The sequence below is a fragment of the Labrus bergylta genome, chromosome 24, assembly GCF_963930695.1.
Source record: "Labrus bergylta chromosome 24, fLabBer1.1, whole genome shotgun sequence".
Classification (NCBI taxonomy): Eukaryota; Metazoa; Chordata; class Actinopteri; order Labriformes; family Labridae; genus Labrus; species Labrus bergylta.
In genome coordinates, this window is record NC_089218.1 from 3797426 (window position 1) to 3819731 (window position 22306).

Sequence of the window (22306 nt, forward strand, 5' to 3'; positions counted from 1 at the left end):
CTCAAACTCTGGTTTCTGGTTTCTGGGACTCTCTGCTCAGACTCTGGTTTCTGGTTTCTGGGACTCTCAGCTCAGACTCTGGTTTCTGGGACTCTCTGCTCAGACTCTGGTTTCTGGTTTCTGGGACTCTCTGCTCAGACTCTGGTTTCTGGGACTCTCTGCTCAGACTGTGGTTTCTGAGACTCTCAGCTCAGACTCTGGTTTCTGGGACTCTCAGCTCAGACTCTGGTTTCTGGGACTCTCAGCTCAGACTCTGGTTTCTGGGACTCTCAGCTCTGACTCTGGTTTCTGGGACTCTCAGCTCAGACTCTGGTTTCTGGGACTCTCTGCTCAGACTCTGGTTTCTGGGACTCTCAGCTCAAACTCTGGTTTCTGGTTTCTGGGACTCTCTGCTCAGACTCTGGTTTCTGGTTTCTGGTTTCTGGTTTCTGGGACTCTCTGCTCAGACTCTGGTTTCTGGGACTCTCAGCTCAGACTCTGGTTTGTGGTTTCTGGGACTCAGCTCAGACTCTGGTTTGTGGTTTCTGAGACTCTCAGCTCAGACTCTGGTTTGTGGTTTTTGGGACTCTCTGCTAAGACTCTGGTTTCTGGTTTCTGGGACTCTCTGCTCAGACTGTGGTTTCTGGATGATGGCAGACTGATGTGTTTAGTAAACATTAGTTGGAACACTTGTACAGGGTGAGGGTTGGAGAGACCTTTTAGCTGGACTCAGCATCGACCCTCTTTGGTTTGGATGTTGTCCTGATTGTTGAAGAAGACTTGAGTTGAAGTGTCTGTTATAAAAATCCTGACGATGAATATTTCTTCTTGTTGCAGTTTGAGTTTAACGAGCATCACTGGGTGTCTCTGAGTTACAGACTCATTAAAGTCAGTGCAGCTCGACTGGACTGTAAATCCAGCAGAATAAAAACACAGACAACACGGAGACAGAGAGCTTTTAAACTTTAATGTGAAATCCTCCAAACCTGCAGAGGGCCTCGCTTATTTATCATCCATTAAAAAGAAGAAGAAGACTCTTTTAATTATCACATTTTTACAGAATCAGAGTGGGAATGATGTCAACCACAGGACAGAAATCAAATTAAGCCACAGCGCCCCCTGTGGGCTGATTAAAGCTCTGCAGGAACAGACAGGCAGTGTGTCATGTAGTGGAGATTTAAAGTGATTTCTGCTCTGAGACTTTCAGAGTCTGTGAGCTGGATCTGAAACATCAGACCGATTCAATCAACGAGTCCCCGAGGAGGCGGGGTCTGTGTGTAACCGTCCTGATCCGCTCGGCGCCTTAAAGAGAACCTGAAGTTCCTCCTTCTGCTAAAACATGAAGTGCAAAGTGTGAGAAACACAACATGAACGCTTCAGGTGAAACAGAGACGATGGTAATATTGAGACGAGCAGGGACGCCGTGTTTCAGGCTGAGCGCCCGTCCTCAGGCTCGAACAAAGAGCGCACGTTTATGACTAATTAAAGGCAAAGAAACACGCTGTGAGACGTGAAAACATGCAGAGAGGAGGAAGAGAAAGTGAGGAACCGTCAATCAGGGCCGACAGCCGGCTGCTTCAACTCGTCTCCTCTCTCTCTTTAGACTACGAGTTTGATTTTAGAGATGCAGACGTTCTGATAAACCAAAATTGAAAGAGCAAAAACATAGTCATGATAAATTACAATGCATAAGAATTGAAATGATTCCAGAGAAATGTATCTGAACTTCTTGTGATGAATGATACAACAGAAAAGTCTAAGTAGTTGGTCTTTTTCGATTCTCTGATTTTTTTTAAATATTTTTCAAAGTCCACATCCAAACAGGAAGCAGCAACACCTGTCAGGTTTTTTAAAACCTTTTAAACTTCTTCTCTTCTTTAAGAGGAACTCTCCACTACAGAGTCCCACTGCTGTGGTGCCTCAGCTCAGTCTCTGGAGCTGCAAAGGTTCCTCTAAACCAGGTTAAGAACTCAAATCGTTTGTAGTTCCTGTGATAAGAACCAATCAGAGAGGTCCGGGGTTCGAACAGTCCGATAACTATAAAAAATGTTCCTGTGGTCTGAAATTGCTCATGATTCATCTGATGGGTCACGGGAGTGTAGGAGACCACAGAATCCGTCAAGAAATGAGAAGACGACTCCGGCACACGGTCCAAAACGTTCTGGTACCAAATATGTTGCCAGATTATTTGTGCAACGCGAGCAGCGAAAATGTGACTGGAGACTGTGTGTGCAGGACTTCTGTTGTTGTTGCCGTGGTAACAGGCTTGATGTTGTTTCTTCTTATTGAAAGTGTAATAATCGGGTACATCGTGGCAACCTGCTCAGGATCTCTATTATGTTTCATGAGACTTCTTGATCTTCCATCAGCTGATCATTTGTTTGGGTTAAACATTTAAAGAATGAGATAAACGGCTCTGTGTTTAGAGGTGTTTTAAAGTTTGATCTCGTGCAGCAGAGTTTAGTTTGACCTCACGTTGCTGCTGACGTGGATTTCCCAGCATGCTTTGCACACATAAAACCAGAGGAGAGTAAAAGCTGCCAGCTGGTGTCGGGAGTTTTGAGGTCTTTAAAAAGAGAAACGTGTCGCAGCGTTCAGACATCCATCACCCTGCTTCAGCGTTCAGAGCAGCTGTTCCTCCAGCTGATAATCACAGAGCAGCCCTCCCTCCTCTTTAGACCACATGACCTCTGACCTCTGCACATGAAAACACACAGGTAAACAGACGCTGCCTGCTGACACGCTGAGCCGTCTGCATCGCTACAATCAGAGGATGAAATGAAGTTAAGACGGTGGTTGTGGTCGTCCCGCTGGTTTCCTCTCCATGTTCTCCGTCTAGTTGATTAACGACATGACAGACTGGTCACATGAACAAACGTCTCGTCTTCTCACACAAACCAAAGAGAAGAATGATTAAGTTAGTCGCCCTCATCAGACGTGTTTCCTCCTCTCGTCTGTTCTCTGATGTGACCAGACGCCTGGCAGACCGCACTCAGGGACGCACAGATGTGGGAAACAGACCAGTGTCCTTCTTGTGCTGTTTCCCACAACAGATTATGAAAAGTCATAATCTTGTGTGCAGGGCGGGTCACTGAATAAGCCTGTAACATCGGGAGGTTTGGTGAGTCCGCCCAGACCGAGACCCAGACAAGACCGAGTAAAAATGCTTTCGGTTACGAGACTGACATTGAAACCTTCAAAAAGTGGTCTTGAGACCGGTCTTGGTTCAGGTACTGCGACACTAGATCCAGGATCTTGAAAGTTAAAGCTAATGAGTGTTGTGTAGAGGCGGTGTGTTGGAGTCTGAACGGTTTCTTCTTTGAACATGTTAGAGTGAAAGTTGTTCAGCAGCATGGCGAGGCAGAGAGCGGTACAAACACGACGCTCTCTGAGTCACTTTGTTAGAAGATTAATCAGACGACTGAGAGGAGACTGTCTGCTCCTCCTCAGGTTCATTTCAATCAGTCGCCGTGGGAACCGAGTCAGTCTGAGATCATTAGCGTGTCAGCTCACCGTTAGCCTCTGTGAACATCAGCTGATCAGCATCAGGGTGTTAGAGGGAAACAAACAGAAGCACAGATCGTCTGCACACACTGTCTGTCTCTCTCTCTCTCACCTCTCTCTCTCCCTCCCCCCTCTCTCTCTCCCTCTCCTTCTCTCTATGTCTTCCTTTCTCTCTCTCTGCAGCGTCGTGCTAAAAAGAGTTGTGACAGATCTCTGGCTCAACATCAGGCTGCACTTAGTTCAGCTTCATCGTGTCATATCAGAGAGAGAGGGAGAGGGAGAGAGAGAGAGAGAGAGAGGAAGACAGAGAGAGAGAGGGGAGAGAGAGAGAGAGAGAGGAAGACAGAGAGAGAGAGAGAAGGGGGAGAGAGAGAGGGAGAGAGAGAGAGGGGGGAGAGGGGGAGAGAGCGAGGGAGGGAGAGGAAGACAGACAGAGAGAGAAGGGGGAGAGAGAGAGGTGGAGAGAGAGAGGGGGGAGAGGGGGAGAGAGAGAGGGAGGGAGAGAGAGAGAGACAGGGGAGAGAGAGAGAGAGAGAGGGGAGAGAGAGAGGGGGGAGAGAGAGAGGGGGAGAGAGAGAGAGTGGAGAGAGAGAGAGAGAGAGAGAGAGAGAGAGAGAGTGGAGAGAGAGAGAGAGAGAGAGAGAGAGGGGGAGAGAGAGAGAGAGAGAGAAGAGAGAGAGGGAGAGAGAGAGAGAAGAGAGAGATCAGGGTCGTCACCATGTCAGGATTTGAAACTTGAATATGGTTGTCGTTGTTATTGAAGTGTAACGATGTTTAAATTGCAGTAAAACTTGTAAAGTCGTGAAGCCTTTCTGGAGACGTTTTTGATGTGTCCGTGTCTCGTCCTGCGTCGTCTGTTTGAGACGCCACGGGATCAGAGACCCGTCAGTACCGTATGAATCAGAGCTCGCTCTCTCTGCAGCTTGAAGTGAAAAACGATTTGATGTTGTTCTGGAACACTGAAACATTTTGAAAAGGAAAGAGGGAAACATGCTGGTTAAATGTTCACGTGGAGTCTTTTAGAATTATGATAAATTCAGTGTTTATTGTGAATGCTTATTTTGCGATAACGATAAAATCGTGTTTAATTTTCAGTTTGGTGGAGTCGCCCCCTGCTGGCCATGAGGCAGAACGCAGGCGGATGTTTTGTTCATGTTTCCTCTGGCACTCTGAGTTTAATGGATTCTGATTGGTTTAATTTGTTGTTTTGTTCTTATAAATAAAGTCTGTCGTGTCGGTGCGATGTCTCGGACTCGTCTGCAGAGACGGGCTCTGATTGGATGTTAATGAGGCCGCGCTGGTTTGATTCAGAGGAAATGTGTCGGAGACGGACAGAGTCAACAGCCACGTTAACCTCCACACACTCACACGTTTGATGAACCGGCGAGCGGCGCTCTCCCCTCGCCGAGGATCCAACATCATTATCCAGGAGAGAGACAGTATGTTTCAGCCCGCTCCGCCGCTAATGAGCCCTTGCCCGTCATCCCTCATGGCGTAATTAGCGGCGGGCCCGCCAGTCGGGCCCCCTGCTCGCCGCTAATGGAGTGAACAAGGCAGAAAACGAGCGCCATTAAGGCTGGACATGAATTCCAGCTCGCCGTGTGAAACCCTCCAAACATAATCGTCTTCATCATTCAGCGCTCAGACTGCGGCCTCCTCTGGGTCGGTCGTCTGACGGATCCATCAAAGCAGGATGGATGGAGAGATCTGGTCCCCCTGCGTCCGTCTGCAGGTGGACGACTTTAAACCCCGAGTAAAAATGGCGTGATGGAGGGACGAGTGAGAGTGTCAGTTGGTGACGTCGTAGATTGTTTATGGTCGTTTCCTGTGGATTTTGTTTTTTGATGATTGAACTGGAAACAAGTCAACAAATAACCTGAAGATGCAAAAGTGTGGTTCTGATTGGCTCGTTGTTCTACTTCCTGTTTATCATCAAAGACAGATTAATCCGCTGCTGAAAATAGTTCCTCTTTTTCTTAATGTTCATCTGAAACGTCCGCCGCTGTTTCAGGAAAGATTTCAAACTTTTATTAAACTGTTAAAGTGATTTTCAGGAACCAATGAGCTTTGAGGTAGCTTCACAAACAGGAAGTAAGAGAACATGTTTGTGTTGACACGTGAGAGGTGAAATAAAACCAGAGAGTGAAGCTGAGAGCAGGAACATCAACATGTGACCAGTGAACATGTGAGAGGTCAAAGCTGTGACATTAATGTGTGTGTGTGTGTGTGTGTGTGGGGGGGGTGTCACCTGTGTGTGATGAGTGACAGGGGGCGGGACCATGTAACGGCCGTGGTCTGCGTGCGAGGTCAGGGAGGTGATTGGTTGTATGATCAGAGCGCGGTGATGCTGGGCGGGGTCAAGGTTGAGCTGATGATTCATGGTCCTCGTCTTCTTCTTCTATGGTTTTGAACAATCATCAGACTGAGGCTGTTTTTATCTTTCAGGTTGTTGCAGCGTGTTTGTCCCTGTGGGCCACCGTAGACGAGTAACTGAGCTGAGTGTGATTGGAGGATTATATTCCTGTTTGTACAGTTTGGTCCTTTAGTAGCAGGCTGTGCTGAAGGTTTAAAGTCAACACACACACACACACACACACACCTCGTGGAGGATGAATTAGTGTGTGTGTGTGTGTGTGTGGGGGGGGGGGGGGATCAGAGAACAATTAGCCAGCTGTCCTCTCTGAAACAAAGCTCATCATGTTATGTTAATCAGTCTGATTTGATAATCATCCCGTCATTACTGAGACGACTCTTTAATGGAAACACATTCACACATTGAACTAACTCCTCTGAAAAGCACCGCTCAAACATCTGGACCACATGTGGCTCACACTGATGACATCACACGCTCTTCTCCTGCGTCTGTCTTATTAACCGGTTTGAATGGCGTCCAATCGTATTCGTTAAATGTTTCCTCTTCATCTGGCCATCATTTTGACATTTTTTGTAAGAAAGTCTCTCTTGACACATTTTGGAAAGCACATTTTATTTTTTTTTAATAGATGAAAAGAAGTTTGTGAAACATGTTTACTGAATCAGAATCATGTAATGAAAGTGGCGTTTAAAGGGTTAAATTCCTAAAAATGATTGAATGTTTGGTAGTTTTGAGCCGGGCTGAATGTGTTTAAGAGATTTGTGCAGAAAAAAGTATCAATCTGTTCTATTTGTATTGCAGTTTATTGTTATTAGTGACTTAAGAGGGTAGTAAATGAATCTGATGCCTGAGGGTTAACTCACCTGTAGTTCATCCGCCCCAATTCAAGCAAACCATTGCATTGTGGGATATGTATTCAAATGTAGTGTGCGGTGCGTACAACCAGAACAAAGCAGAACAGTAAAATCCAGTCAGATGTACAGAGGCCCAGAAGGGATGATGGGACAGCTTTACTTTAGGAGAAGTGTTTTATTTTGAAGGAGCAAGCTGCTGACTCTTCCTTTGTTATATTGTTAGTCCAGGTGTCCAACTTTTGAATGTGGAAATGTCAATAAATGTAGACTGAACCGTGGCTTTACAGAGGCCAGTTTGCCAGAATACAGAAGAATTATAAAATGTGTAAGTTTGGTGTTTTAGTTTCAGTGTTGAAGGTTAAAAACATGTTGAGGGTTTCACTTCCTGCTTCTTTCTTTGACTGTCGTTTGGTTGTTGAAGAACGTCTTGTAGATAAAATAAAAAGGAGTTCCTGTGAGCTGCGGTCCCTCCCTGACTTCTCCTTAAGGTGGAATGGTTGTGTGGAGCGAGTCCTGCAGAAACAGGTGAAGGCGTCATTAAAAATCAGCTGTTGTCCTGTCGTCATGGCGCTACGAGCTGCTCTGATAGGCTGCGGGTCGCTGAAGGTCAGGGCTGTGGCGGGGCAGCGAGGGGTTAATCACAGAGCGGAGAGAGAGGGAGGGTCTGAAAACAGAAGGAGGGCTCGTTACTCACAACAAACATGACATTAACCCTTTGATGGAGCTGAAAATCAGTTGAAGAGGTTTTATGGACTTTATTGGAACTTTTGAACTTTGACCTTTTCTTAGTCCTGAACACTAACAGGAAGTAAGTGAAGCGTTTCTATCTGCACGGCTTTATGACTTTAGAGGTTCTGTGTCGGAGGGGGGGGGGTCGACTGGTTTCACTTACAGGTCGTTGCTTAATAACAGCTTGCTCTGCTAACGGCTTGTTTAAGTGACAGAAGAAAGGTGTGTTTAAAAAAACAGACGGGAGAGAAAAGGAGGCTCAGTGACCTCTTGTTGGTTAAACATCTCTCTTAGAGGAGTCTGCAGGTGTGATCTGTGCTGCTTCTCTGTCTGAGTGTTTGTGATGCAGCGGCAGGAAAAACGTCCCTGAACTGAAGGCCGCGGCGTGTTCACTCCCAGTCCATCTATCAGCCTCTGCTGTGGTTACACACAAAGAGCAGATTTACTGCAGGTTCCTCCCAGCTGAGAATATTTAATCACAGAGACTCCTTTGAGGAGTTTACTGTCACTCCTGAACCCCCGGTGGACCCGAGGAACCTCAGTGAGCCTGTCAGACGACGCTGAGGGCAGCAGCATAAACAGAAGAAACCCCCACAGGCAGAGGAGATAATGAGAGTAAAAGAGGAGCTCAGAGGGCGATGAGTGCGAGGAGAGTCAGTGAGCAGGACAGAGTGAATTTATAATCCAGAGATTTTAAAATTCATATGTTTAACCTCCGAGTGTTTAAGACTGGAGTCCCTGAGGAGGAGGAGCAGCCCAGCAGGGACACGGTGAAGGTGTGGAGGTGGTGTAGGACAAACCAAGCTGGATTCTGTTGAGCGCGTGCAGAAACAGGGTCGGAAGTGATTCTTAGTTTTGATTGTAAATAAAGGATTGAGATGTTGTTATGTTTAGATCTGAGGACTTGACTTCATTTGAGATGTTTTTCTTTCTGAAATGATTATCATGAGTGTCATGGCCTCTTTTCAGTTTCTGCACTCTAAAGAGAAAATGGGTGGATTCAATGTAGTTTGTAAATTTTTCCACCAGGGGGGCTGTCAATTAAAGAAAAGATGATGTTGAGGCTGGCGGGGAATCATGGGAGTGATTCTGTGTGAACAAAGCCTAAATGAATGTTTTAGGGGGCGTCGCTGCGTCTGTTCAGAATCAGTCGGTTGAGGGTGCAGAAGAGTCTTTCAGGTCCTGGGACAGGGTGAGGACACGGGTGAGTTTGGTCCAGCAGCAGAGAGTGAAAGAGAGAAAGGTCTAAATGGTGAAGTAGTGGACGAGGAGGAGTTGTGTTTCTGTTGCCGTGGTATCAAACAATCAGCGATATCATGAGATTTTTACTCGAATGTTTTTTATTTACGGCTTCATTGTGACAGGGTCAGGGTTTGAGAGTTAGTTGGAACCCGACCTGCCCTATTTGAGGACTTGAGGGTCTCACATGAGGGTTATTGGCGCCCCCACTGGAGTGTTACAAAGTGTAAAACAGGGACATCATGATGACCCTGATGTCTGTATTTAGTGAAACACAAAGCGTGTTGAATGAAGTCAGAATAAAATGTTTGTACTGCTCTTGTCGTGTGAACACAAAGAAAAGTGTCGTCTCTCTATTCACAGTAAAGTATTTATATGCAAACATTGTGAAGCAGAAGCCTCGAGCTGCGTCAGGAAACAGATTCCTCCTCCTCCAGGCTACGATCATGTTGACGTGATTACTGTAAATAAATACGATTACAGTAAAGAGACGTGAATACATGCAGAGTATGAAGAGATGCTGAGGGGCTGCAAACTGATGAACCACCTCACATACTAATTATCACTTCATTTGGATATCTGTGTGTGTGTGTGTGTGTGTGTGTGTGTGTGTGTGTGTGTGTGTGTCCTCTGGGAGAACGACTGCATAAACCCAGAAGTGAGCGTCTTATTCCTCTTCTTCTTAGGGGGGGGGGGGTGCAGTTTCTTGATGGAGAGAGGCGGTGGCGTGGACAGTTTGAGAATAATTCGATTAACGGCAGAGAGCAGAAAAAGGTGATGAGTTTATTTCTGCTCGGTGAGCCCACCTGGAGCAAACACAGACACACACACAGACAGACACACACACACACACGACGAGGGCAAGAAACACAAGATGATGGATGTGGAATAGTTGAGTAGGTTGATGATAGTTGATTCCACATGTTTTTAACGAGCTTTGTGATAACTATTACAGATGTTTTAGTGACTGTTTTTTGTTGGTTGTGTGTGTGTGTGTGTGTGTGTGTGTGTTGGTTCAAGAAAACAAATGTGTGAAGAGAGAGCAGTGTGCAACGTTAATAATGAGGTAAAGTTCATTTAAATGTGTTCAGATTTGTTTATATTAAAGTGACACTGTCATCCCCACAGTGTGTGTGTGTGTGTGGGAGGGTCCTTGGGGAGTTCCTTTGGGAAGTGGGTCAACCGCTTGGCAGGGCAGGCTGGCTCGTTAGCATGGAGCAGACACACACACACACACACACCTAAGCCCCTCTAGCTGTATTTAGTAACAATGAAAATTACACACAGGCTAATTAGCAGCTCCTTGGCACAGACAGGATGCTAGGTGTGTGTGTGTGTGTGTGTGTGTGTGTGTGTGTGTGTGTGTGTGTGTGTGTGTGTGATGACTGTGTTCGCTCTCATGAACCAGAAGATGTTAAACGATGATTTTTCTGTCTTGTTTTCTTCTTAATGTAATTTTAAACTTGGATGGTTTTAGAGAGATCTGACCCCACAGGATGCAGGAGGAGAAGTTCCTGCTTCACTGTGTCCTGTCTCTCGACGGCTCCCATGGAAGTGGACGGAGGTTCAGAGCATATTTATTTATTTCATAAGAAGTGGAGATGTTTTACAGAGAGCAGGTTGAAGATTTGAGTCATTGAAATGAGAAATGTGAGAATGTGCAGGAAGGATTTGTCCTTTGTGTTGTTCTGTGCTGAGGTGGAGGTCGGAGCAGACTGTGCATGGATGAGGATGGTGTTGGTTGTGTGTGGGTGTCAGGGATGTTGGGTTGTAGTAGTGTCAGATATGTCTACTGGAGAGGTTGGCTTCTGCTGCTTAGTGTACTGATGGTATGTGTGTGTTTGTTGGTTCTGTCAGCTTGTCTGTCATGCTGTATTGCTGCATACCTGCAGAGTGCTGACACATAACTGCAGAGACAGAGCGCCGTCTGGTGGAAAGAGAAAGAAAGTGCATGCAAAGCCACATATGTAGAAGAAATATATTTACCGTTTTTATTGAGTTTGGAGTGTAAAAGGGATAAACTGTGAAATGTGGTGTGATGCTGCCTCCTGGTGGCTGTAGTGTGAAGTTAATGCTTCAGCTGGCTGATGTGATTCATGTGTTCTCTGATTGTGTCTGCAGGAGTGTTTTCTGCACAGAAGTGACACCTGAATGTTACACAGACAGAGCATAACAGGAAGGTAAGAATGTGTTTACTGTTTTCAAAATAAAAGCTTAGAGGCTTTAAGTTTGGAAAGATGTTTAGACATTAAATGTGATGAATATATTTATGTTTTGTGATAGTGTGAAGTGGATGTAAGCTTCAGTGAACAGCTGTTCATTTGTGTTGAATTACAGTGGTGCCAGAGGTTGGTGTTAAACGACGTCTGTTTCCGTGCAGTGAGTGTGATTTTTAATTGAGTGATGTTTAGGTGGCTGAACTTTGCTGGAAAAACTTAGTGATGTTAATTAGTAAAAACTGAAAAGTGAAGTTAGTCAGGTTTTTGTTCATAAGAAAAGAATGTGGAAATGTTTTTTTCATGATGTGAGATTGATGATTTATTATTATTTATGATGCATTCAAAGAGCTGAGGAAATGAATTGTGAGAGAGCAGATGTATACAAAGTTAGGAAATCACAAGAAGTAGAGACCAGATGAGAAGTAGAGAGTAGATGATGAGATGTATTTGTATTTGTGTTCCTCAATATTTGATATTACATGTTTATCTTTATCAGTACAGTTGAAGATTATTAATGTGAAGCCTATTGTATTGAAGATATTGAGCAGGTGTAGATGGTGATTTCTATGAGTGCAGGTGAAGTTATTTATATGAAATGTGACTGTAGTGCTGATTTGTCTAGCAGGTGTGCTATATTTCAGTGTGCGTCTCTGGTCCAGTGCTAAAATGCCAGGGGTAGAACATCGTACATTGACACTGGTTATGTTGTCAGTTGGTGTTATTTTGGTGAGAAGTAGAAGGAAATGTATTGGTTTGATTTATGTTTTCTAAAATGTAGGGAAACTAGAGACAATAGGGATTATTTGTAAGTGGTCTTAGTTTAAACATGTTTAAATGAGTTTGAAAGGAAATCTGTGTGTAGTAAAGTTTAGTATTTGTTTCGTTTCTGTTTCCTTTGTTTTCCTATTGCATGTCTTTAAGGAGATTTCCTGGTTTCTCACTCTCTCTTCTGTTGATTGGTTGTTGTTTGCAGTCTGTCACTAATTAATGAAATTGAATTCACCTGCCTACTCCTTATTTAAGATTGCCATCCCTTAAAGTCATGTTTTTATCGTCACATGGGGCAGGCGTTGAGTAATGGTAAGTTGGCTTTTACTCGTGTTTTAGTCATTATGTAGTTTGTAAGTTTATAATTTGTGTTAAGCAACATATTGAAGTTAAAAGTGAAATTCTGCTGGTTGTAGTGTTTGTTAATGGAAAGCTGGGTTAAAAAAAGTGGCTTGTAAAAGAAAAGTTGTATTAGATTGAAGACATGGGGGGGGTTCATCTAAGTTTATTGAGTAAGATGTAAATGAGTTAATTATATGTTCTGTTTTTATGTGGATTTGTAGGGTTTTTTGTTTCATAGAAGTTATGATAAAAAGTCTAAGTTTAATGTGGTTAAAAAAATATTGAATTGATAAGTTTGTCATTAAAGGACCAGAATAGTGGAGTAGACATTCATAATGAATAGTAATGTGGATTAGTCCACTATGAGCCTATTGTAGTTTTATTTGAAACATTAAGGTATATAGTGCTTCCAGGTCATGAAAATTGGGATGTGTTGTTTTAGTTTAAATTTTGGAGAAAGTTGTTGGTTAGGCTTATTATATATTCTATTGTATATTTAAACATTGAAAATTAGATTTGAAGTTTGCTTTATCCAAAACCCTTAAAGTGAAGTTAAAGAGAGATAATTTACAGTGAATGATGAAAGCAGGTTTATTCAATCATCATGATGTTGTATAATCACAAATATTTAGAGTTTGATTAAGTTGATGAAGTAAAATGTGATTTATTTTTTATTTTTGTATTTTTTGTCTGACATGAAGTACATCAAGGTGTTGCAGAAGGATCTCCCGTCGGTGGGCGTGTTCCTGGTGAGGTAGGAGACTTAAAGCTTTCTTAATGTTGTTTTATTATGTTCCAGGTTTTAGGTGTTGTAGATGTTTAGACTCAGTTATTGAAATGATTTGACGTCATGATTTTTGATCAGGTAGTAAGAAGTTGATTTAGAGTATTGTACCTAACTACAATACTTAAGTATTGTTTGTCAACAGCTTAGGATTGAAATATTTGTTAGCTACATAGTGTTATTAGTTGTTTGTATATGTATAAGATTTATATCTGGAACATAATGAAATAACATTAATAAAGATTTGAGCTCCTATGCAATGGAGCTGGAGGGGAGGGGAGGGGAGGGGATGGATGTATGTAACATGTAGAAAAAGATAGAGGTCATGATGTCTGTTTAATATTTTATTGTAATAAAAGTAATGTTGTGTTCATTACAGTGAAAGATGTGTTGCATGTGTGATGAGGTTCAGCTTTCAGTGTCTGTTTTCTTTAATGTTCATTTGGATTGTCTTTAGAGACTTTAAAATTAAATCTATTATTATTAATTAAAGGTTTAATGTGTCATGTTTGTGTTGTTAGCATATATCAACAATAAATGTTTCCCATTAGACTCCCCTGTTAATTTTAGTGTTAAAGAATATAGTAATTAAAGTACAGTCAATCCAAAGATTAAAGCGTCAATAACATGCAGACAGGTGACTCTGAAGCTAAATGTGAAAAAGAAAAATCTATGAGGAATGAAAAATGCTAACATTGAGGTAATAGAAAGATGAGAGAAATTCAGAGTTGTGTTAAATCAATAAAAGTGTCTAAAGAGACTGTAAAAGAAAATGAAAGAAAACAGACAGTGAAAGCTGTAAAGTAAATCTATAACTAAAGAAAACTAGGAGTGATGGAAAAATACACAGAAAAGCTACAACAGCAGTTAACAAGTAACCAAGACAAAAGGTAAATAAAACAGAAGGTAACAGGTAAAGTATAATTCTGCAGCTGTAGGACAGATTGTAGTGTCAGAGTTTAAACAGTGAGGAAAGTTCTGGAATATGAAACCAAGATATGAGGGTTTAAAGTTCATGTGTGGCTGAAAGATGGTGCAGACATTAAATACAATGTTAGATTATGGGGAAAAAATGTTTGATTTAGGAGACTTTCAATGTTCATATATGGGTCAGTTCCAATTGTAGAATACATGAAAAGTGAATGAGCTATTTTGTACATGAGTGTTTTAAAATGTGTTCAGTGAAAAGAGATACTTATCTGAGAGAAAAGTGAAATAATATTGTTGGTACATTTACTGATGTGAAAAGAATGTTTACATGTACAATAAAGGTAGTGTTAAGTTTAATATTTGAAGTTTGTAGCAACATTAGGATTATGTGAAATGTTTGTTAATTGGAGATAAGACATGTTCATGTGTTCTTTCAAATCTATGTTTGCAAATACTAAAATATTGATAATGTTTTAAATATGTATTGTGAGGTTCATACAGTCCCAGGTCAGGTAAGGATTTATCACTGAAGACCTGTATCTGTGATGTGTGTTAGCTGCATGTTTTTAGTGTCAGCATTATTTTGCAGTACCAATAAAATAAAGAATATGAGTTTATGTGAGTGAAAGTGTTAAAATGAAGTGGTTGTATTACAGTATCCAAGAAAAATGTTCATGAAATGTTGAAGGAAGCTCAGAAGTAGGTTATTGTTTTGGTAAGGGTTCAGCTGAAAGTGTTTGAAAAAAACAATCACACAATTAGTTTGAATGAAGAGGTTTTAGTGAAAAACAGAAGGTAGAGTTACATGAAATCACAGCAATATCCATGAAAAAGTGAAGTTAATGTTTGTGGTGGTGGGTTGTTGTTGTTGTAAAGTGTTTGGAGATAAGTATTTTTGTTATCTGGAGGTAAGTGATTAAAAATGGATTGATTTATGAAAGTGAATAACCATGAACTTTGTTGTCTTGTGACTTTGGGACAGTTATTTGTGGTTTTTGGAAAGTGAGAAAGTGTGTTTATTAAAAAATGTTAATAAAGTTGAATTTTGATGTAGTTGTGTATTGTGAAAAGTAGAGAAGTGCTGTTCTGTGTTTCAGGAGAGGACGTTATTGAGGATGAGGAGCAGCTGAAGTTTGAAGATGAGAAGAGCATGGAGGGAAATCAAAAGACTTGTATCATCCATAACCTGCTGCTGGCTGGACGAGGAGGACATCAGCAATCTGTACAAAGAGCTGGATGAGAAGGTGAGAGTAAACTGAAAGACAACACAGAAGATGTTTAAAGATTCCAACTAAATGTAAGTAGTTGAGTTTTGTGAATTGTTATGAGTACTTGATGTTATTTTGTTGTAATCATTTACAGGATGATGAGATCAAACAACAAAGTGAGCTTGCAGAGAAAGTGAAGGAGCAGATGAAGAAGAGGTTGTCTGTCAGGCTATGAAATGGAAAGGAAGTATGAAGGATTTTGGTTTGAAAGATGGATTTGATAATGATGAGAATAGAGTAGACAATGGGTAGAGATCAGATGATGAGAATAGGTGTGTAGTTTTTAGTGGGTGGTGGTGTGGGTGCTTTAGAGTCAGTGAAAACAATATTGAAAAAAGATGCTGGTGGTCAGAGGAAGAAGTGGTGTGGTGATAGGGTTTAAAGAAAGTTCATGTAGTTGTATGAGAATTAAAAAGGGACAAAGAGAAGTGGAGAATAATAGTTAAAGTTAGAGATATTTAATGTGCGGCTGTAGTAAAACAATATAGTAATGGAAAGCTACATACAGAAAACCCTGTTTGTTCCTCGGTTCCACTTGTTTTGGTGGAGGGTTCATGTGAGGCTGTGAGCATGTTGGTCTTTCATGGGTGTCTGAGAGCAGAGGTGATGGTGTAGTATGTGAACTTTATCTGATGTTAAAAAGGATGTTTGTGCACTGGAGTTGAAAGCGGCACTTTGTTATGAAGTGTGGTGAGTATTTGTGAAATTGAGTGTTGTGATATTTGTGGCTTTCTGTAACTCCTGGGTTTGTGTAGGTCTGCCTGTGTGTTTGTCACAGATGTGTTGGGATGGTGAGTTGATTCATAGTCATTGTGACAACAGTGTGAATGTGTGGTGAATGTTTTTGCATGATCATGAATGAAGTTATGACCTCCAGCCTTGTTGTGTTGGTTGGTGTGTGAGATGTGTATCAGGTATGACTGTAATGTTTGTAAGTGTTTGTGTTGAGAGGTCTGAAAATCCTGATGTAACTGGGACGGTGGTTGATATTCAGGTGTTTAAGTGTGAGAACATGAATGGTGAGTTGTGCATTGAATTATTATGATTTTTATCTGTTGGTGTTTAGTTTGAATGTTTGGTGTTAGTTTTATGTATCAGTTGTAGTAAGTTGTGATGTTTATGATGTTGCTGCAGATATTTGAATGTGATTATGAGATGTAAAGGTGTTTTATTGTGTTCTGCAGGAAGAAATGCTGGTGTGCAGTGATGAGGTGTTGGTATAAATGGTGAGTTGAACATATTTATTGTGAACTTCCAATCAGTTAGGTGATGTTGCATTGTAAGTTTTATATGTTGGTGTTTAGTTAGAAGTTTTGGTGTGAAGTTGTTTGTGTGTTAGTGTTGTGTTAGTCAGTGTGAGTGTGTCAGATGAAGGAGTTGAAATTGGAGTAGTCTGACTGTGAGGGTGATTTAAGAGCTGTGTGATCTCTGGGCATGTTAAAGTGAGAATAATAGGTTATTGTATGTTTGTGTTTTTAAGTCATGAGCTGTTTTTTTTCAGTCTTCATACTGTGTTTGTGTATGATTGAGATGTGTGTTGATGGATTGTGTTTGCTGTGTTGTAAGGGTTTTAGAAGGAGGGGGGTTTGAGTGAGGAGGACTTGGTGTGCAGTTTGAATTGTGGCATCATCGATTGTGTTATGGAAGAGTTAGGTGTGGAGCTGGTTTGTTTTGCTGGATTAATGAGGATACGCACAGGAAGTTTTGTGAAGAGGTGGAATGGCGTTAATGTGAATTGTTGACATTTTTGATAGTCAGTAATGACTGTATATTTCATGAAGATGTTTGAAAATGATGAATTTGTTTGTCTTTGGAACAGGAAAGTTACTGAATGTCCATCTGTCACTGATGCTGTCGTTGAAGGGAGTGAATGTCCAGAAGCAGACTTTGGAGGCTGGAGTGTGGGTTGCTGGTTTCACAGTGTGTTTTGTAGCAGTAAGTATGAAACACTGGGCTAAAAAGTATTTTATTTTGGTGAATTGAATGAGTCACACAGGTATTGTGTTATTTGTGTGTTTTTAGGATGAGGTGGATGCTGGGGCCATCATTGTGATGGAGGCGGTGCCAGTGCTGGGTGGAGATACAGAGGAGAGTCTGTCAGACATAATCAGGGAGGCCGAGGTTTACCTCCTGGTCTGGATGTCGTGGGTGGTGGAGGAGTCGGGCTTGCAGAGGACGGATACATCATGTGGAAGTGGAGTTGAAATGAAGAAAATGAGCATTATAATAATGTTGATGAATCTCTGTGTGTGTCCTTTGTAGCATCTTAATTGTGTAAAAGTTGGTTTGATAATGTATAAAAGCCACTACATCATGAAATAGATGAATTCAAAAGGGACATGTAAACATTAAAAATGTAACAATTATGTGAAGGTATGAACTTTCTAGTGTTTGATGACTGGAACAATGTGTTTTCATTTTAGCATTTGTAGTTTTTCCATTTACTAACAAAGAAAGCAGGAAAAATGAGTATTGTGTGTGGAGAAAGATTGTACTAATAGAAAAAGTGCATAGCATTGTTAAGTTTTGAGAAATGGTAGTTGTAGTGGAATGAAGGTGTAAATTTCGATAGAAAGAAAACAATGAGAGTGGTTTTGCATGTCATGGTGTTGAAATGATACATGTTGTAATGCTGAACAATGAATGATTGTGTGTGTTGTTTTGTTGTTAAAGTTGATTTGATGAACGGAAGTTGTTGTAGAGGTTTTCAGTTGATGTGAATGAAGGATTTAGTTGATATAAGGTCAAAGATGAACATATTTACTATGAACTTGACATCAGTAAGGTGATGTTTGGTATGTTGTTTGAGTGTGAGGGTTATGTTAGGTGTTGTGTATTTGAAGGTGTTTTCTGGTGTTTTACAGGAGTGGTGAAATGCTGCCGTGGGATTGGTTGATTCCATTTATGGCGTGTGAGCCGGCCCTTGTAATAAGAAGTTGATGATGGTCAGATGTGAGTAATCAAAATAATTCTGTTCAGGTGGTGGAATGGGCAGTATATAAGGAGACGGTGCAAGCGTCAGCGTTTTTGCGTCAGTGGAAGAAGTCCAAACCGGAAGAAGTCCAAAGCGGAAAAAGTCCAGACTGCGGGAGTAGTCCAGAGTGGGGAGAGAGTCCAGACCGGGGAGAGAGTCCAGACCGGGGAGGGAGACCAGAACGAGGAGGGAGTCCAGACCGGGGAGAGAGTCCAGACCGAGGAGGGAGTCCAGAACGTGGAGGGAGACCAGACCGAGGAGGGAGTCCAGAACGTGGAGGGATCCAGACGGCAGAGGGAATCCAGACGTGCAGAGAGAATCCAGACATGCAGAAGACTCCCGACGTGCTGACTCCATCATCTGACTCCTTCCTCAGACTCACTCCTCAGACGCACCCACGCGCCCACCACCTTCTTCTCTACTGCCTAATCCAGTAAGTATAATAGAACCCTAACACAACCTAAACTTTCTACTACTCCTTACACTTCTTAAACCCTAAACCTGCTAACTCTAATACAATCAATCTTTTTTGTGGACGTCCAACCACTCTTTACACGCCTAAAACCTGTACTATTGTTAAATATTTAACCTCAACTGTAATCTCATTCAATTCCTCTTCTATCTTCAACAGGCGTGCTGCATGTGGTGGACCATGTTCCTCAGTCTACACCGCTAAGCTAACATGGATCACTTCTTTGGAACAACTCAATCTGCACTGAACTCACCAATCCCATTACAGAGTCCAACCTACATGATCAGGTACACAAACCTCATTGAGCTAAAGCTAACCTCAACCTTTCAATTCTGCAACTCAACAATTTCTTTACATCTCAGACATGTCATCTAACAAACTCTGTTCAAATCTTACTCACACAACCTTTTGTAAAAAAACATTCCTATACCTCACTCTTCCTTCAACACTATCCTTCTCTCATACTGCCTCACACATTCTTACTTCTATCATTCAACTATTTCTACTTCATTCCTAACATCAGCACATTAACCTTTGTATCAAACAAATTCTGTAAGCTAACTGGACATAACACACAACTCCTAATCTAAACTCATATTGCTAATTGCTAATGTTTTCTGCTTACATATTTTCACCTAAACTTCATAATGTTGTTGACTTAGAATAGAGGATAAGACACCCAGGTGGTAAAGGTTACAAACTCTATCATGTTTCCCTCCATGTTTGGTAGATGCTAACTTTGCTATGCTAACACACATTGTCACATAAACAGATCAGTACATACTTTATTGACTCCTATTTTCCACATATTACACCTTTTATTCAAACATCTTCATCCATACTAACACAGACAATACTCCATCAACACATATGCACAACATCTCACTATCCATTCCAGATCACACATTCATACTTCAACAGCTAACAGTGTTAAACCCAATTGACACATATCCCAAACACTACATAGTCTGACATGTCTACTACCCACAGACAATACCATGTCCTCATTAACCCTCAATATAACACCCATTTCTTTTTCTACTCCTACATAATTACAATTACTCCTTCACATTACAACATTCATACATTTCAGTTAATCCATGTATTTATCTTAACATTCATACAGTCAACTCTTCACACATTTCACTTTAAACTTAACATTAATATAGTTACATGTTTTAAACTTTGCACTACCACCTACTAACTGTCACCAAATTATATTCAATGTACTTCCATGTTTGTCATCTCTGCCTTGAATTTAATCATCATAACCTCTGATTCCCTAACAGCACATGTGATAACTACCAATGAACAGTTGTTTGTTTTGTAGTACAACAATGTGCCTCAAAATAAATGGCTTCTCAGCACTTATCCATCTCCACCCTTCTGCATCTCTAAACTACAGTAAGAATATAATGTACACATGTCATTATGTTTATTCACACTTCTCTAATGTCAGTCACACCTGACAGAATTCACATCTTATTAAAACACCAACTACATCTTACAAAGTCTCAACTCTTCTTCCTCATATCTGTAAGGATGTTCCTTTAACTTCTTTTCTGCTCCACTATTATAGACGTCACAGTTTAGTCTACGTGTATCACTGTGAGCCTGATTATGTCTTTTACAATATATGCCAAGCCTTTCAAACACTTCCTCACATGTCTTACAGCCCTGCTCTTATATTTCTTTATTGTATTGTGGTTTGTGTGGGAGTGACACCTCTGTTTATTTTGCATGTCAGTATTTATACACCAACAGGTGGAGATCGTGAATTCTTTGACAGACTCAACCAGCTGCAATGAAAACACCACCATCATTGGTCGGGAGTGTTCTCACATCTACGAGGCTTGCTAGGATTCTCTGGAGGACCAGCACATGTACTGACAGCATTCAATATTCCTCAGTCTCCAACTTACACTTACATTTCATACATTGTCACAGAATTATTCAAATTCTCTTTTCCTTATTTCACCAAATCTTTACTTTCAGAACCCATTGTGTGCCTTTTTTCTTTTGTACTCATTTTCTTTCCACTTTCTCTTTTTCTTTAACTTTACAGATTCTTCTTTGTTAATGTGTTTCAATTGGTGTTGCAAATAAATCTTCTTATTCAACATTACTTCTTGCATTAGCTTTGAGTACCAGGGAAGTAACTTACCTTGTTTTTTCCATGTTGCCAACCTGCACCCCTAGATAGGTTCACAACATGTGATTAAACAAGACACAACTAAACTGTGATGTTGAATCATTTCTCCTCAAATATTCATCTGATGTATAAACTTTCATCAACATGAGTCAACTGTGTCTTATTGTATAGAGTCAATTCTTACTCATTTCCTCACCACACTGTAGACACCTCAACCAAATCACTTCATCTTGTTCTCATCAGATCACAGCACATCCGGTAATCACTCATTACTCTGCTTGTCTTCAGCAAACTTCAAACAAACATCTTCAGAACACACTTCACAAAAACTAACTAAAACACATTACTCTTGGCTATATTACAAAGACCTATCCATAATGACCATGTCAAAAACCAGCAAAAATTCATTACCACTGTATACTCTTACCACCCTCCTGCACCTCAGTCTCAGAGTGTTGTTAATCTTCTCGTTCACTTTGCCATCAGCTCCCATGTTGAACTTCCACTATCACACCAAATCTAACACACCTGCTCCCATTCACACCTGACACCTCCTAAAACTAATGAATCACATGACACTTGGCAGTGGAAATGGCTAATTACACCCAATTTCAACATCTCCACTTACAAGTGTAATCACTACTTTACATATTATCAAAGTCTCATTTCTTCAGTGATGTCCACATGAAATAATACAATCTAATATTTACAGAACTGTTACAGGTCTACTCACTTTTCTCACATAATGTATATCACCAATTAACACTACTGAACAAGTAGCCAATCAAACATTACATAAACTATATACATCTTACACATTATCACACAGACGCTAATTTCATCATTTCACAATTTCCAACAACATTCTGTTTTCATTTTACATTCAATTGGATGAAGACATTTCACACCAGCAATGACTTCTTCCACTCCAAAGTCAACATGCACATCTCCATCCAATCACACTAATTAACACGCTTCACCTGATGAAAAAATCCTCACCATTCAGCAAGCTGCTAAACACTTTATACTTTTAAAATACATCGTACCATTTATCACACAGATACACTGTCTGACAGGAGGGACAGCTCACACAGGGCAGCTGTTGGATCCACCAATCACAGCTTCCCAAATAATGTGTCATACCACACCTCGTCAGCAAATACTTTTTTTACATTTCATAACAACTCCCCTTTAAGTAAGGACAGAACACATTTCAACTTTTAAACTTTAGCCTGAGTTACATATGTCATATATCAAACTGTATTGTGGCCTCATGTTTTTTTGTATGGGTGACATATGTATATCTTGTCTTCTTTATTTGTATGTATGCTGGCTGCTGGAACACCTACATTTCCCTGCTGGGATGAATAAAGTATATATTATCTTAGTGCATGAATCAATCTCACATTTGTAAACCCAATATATTTATTTACACAGCAGGAAAAGTTTACATCCAAACAATCTGACAGTTACAAACAACATACTGAGCCCCCAACACATAGGCCTAAGTAACAACACTAACTGGATAACCTACCTGTACATCTTCATGAGCCAGGCTCCTACTTCCACCACATAACATAATTCTTTAACACAGGGCAGCAGCTCAGTGAAAAACCGTCTCCCACCTGCTCAACAGAACACAGACACACAACGTCACATTACAACATCTAAACACACGACACATAAACCTAACAGAGAACACAGCTTCAGATACAGGC

The 22306-nt window shown here is 41.1% G+C and overlaps 2 long non-coding RNA genes across 6 annotated transcripts; both read left to right on the top strand.

The window, feature by feature from the left end:
• The first annotated feature begins 7429 nt into the window (after nucleotides 1-7429).
• On the top strand, nucleotides 7430-12128 carry LOC136178146 (uncharacterized). The gene is made up of 3 exons (XR_010665511.1): nucleotides 7430-7519; nucleotides 10801-10859; nucleotides 11922-12128. It is a non-coding gene; the product is annotated as an uncharacterized lncRNA (long non-coding RNA).
• Nucleotides 12129-18124: 5996 nt separating this feature from the next.
• LOC136178145 (uncharacterized) lies at nucleotides 18125-20736 on the top strand. Of its 5 annotated transcripts, none has more exons than XR_010665508.1 (4): nucleotides 18125-18397; nucleotides 18596-18723; nucleotides 19726-19840; nucleotides 20184-20736. It is a non-coding gene; the product is annotated as an uncharacterized lncRNA (long non-coding RNA). The 5 variants fall into 5 exon arrangements; XR_010665507.1 differs by having other exon boundaries at nucleotides 19767-19840; XR_010665506.1 differs by having other exon boundaries at nucleotides 19767-19840; nucleotides 20201-20736.
• Nucleotides 20737-22306: the final 1570 nt, after the last annotated feature.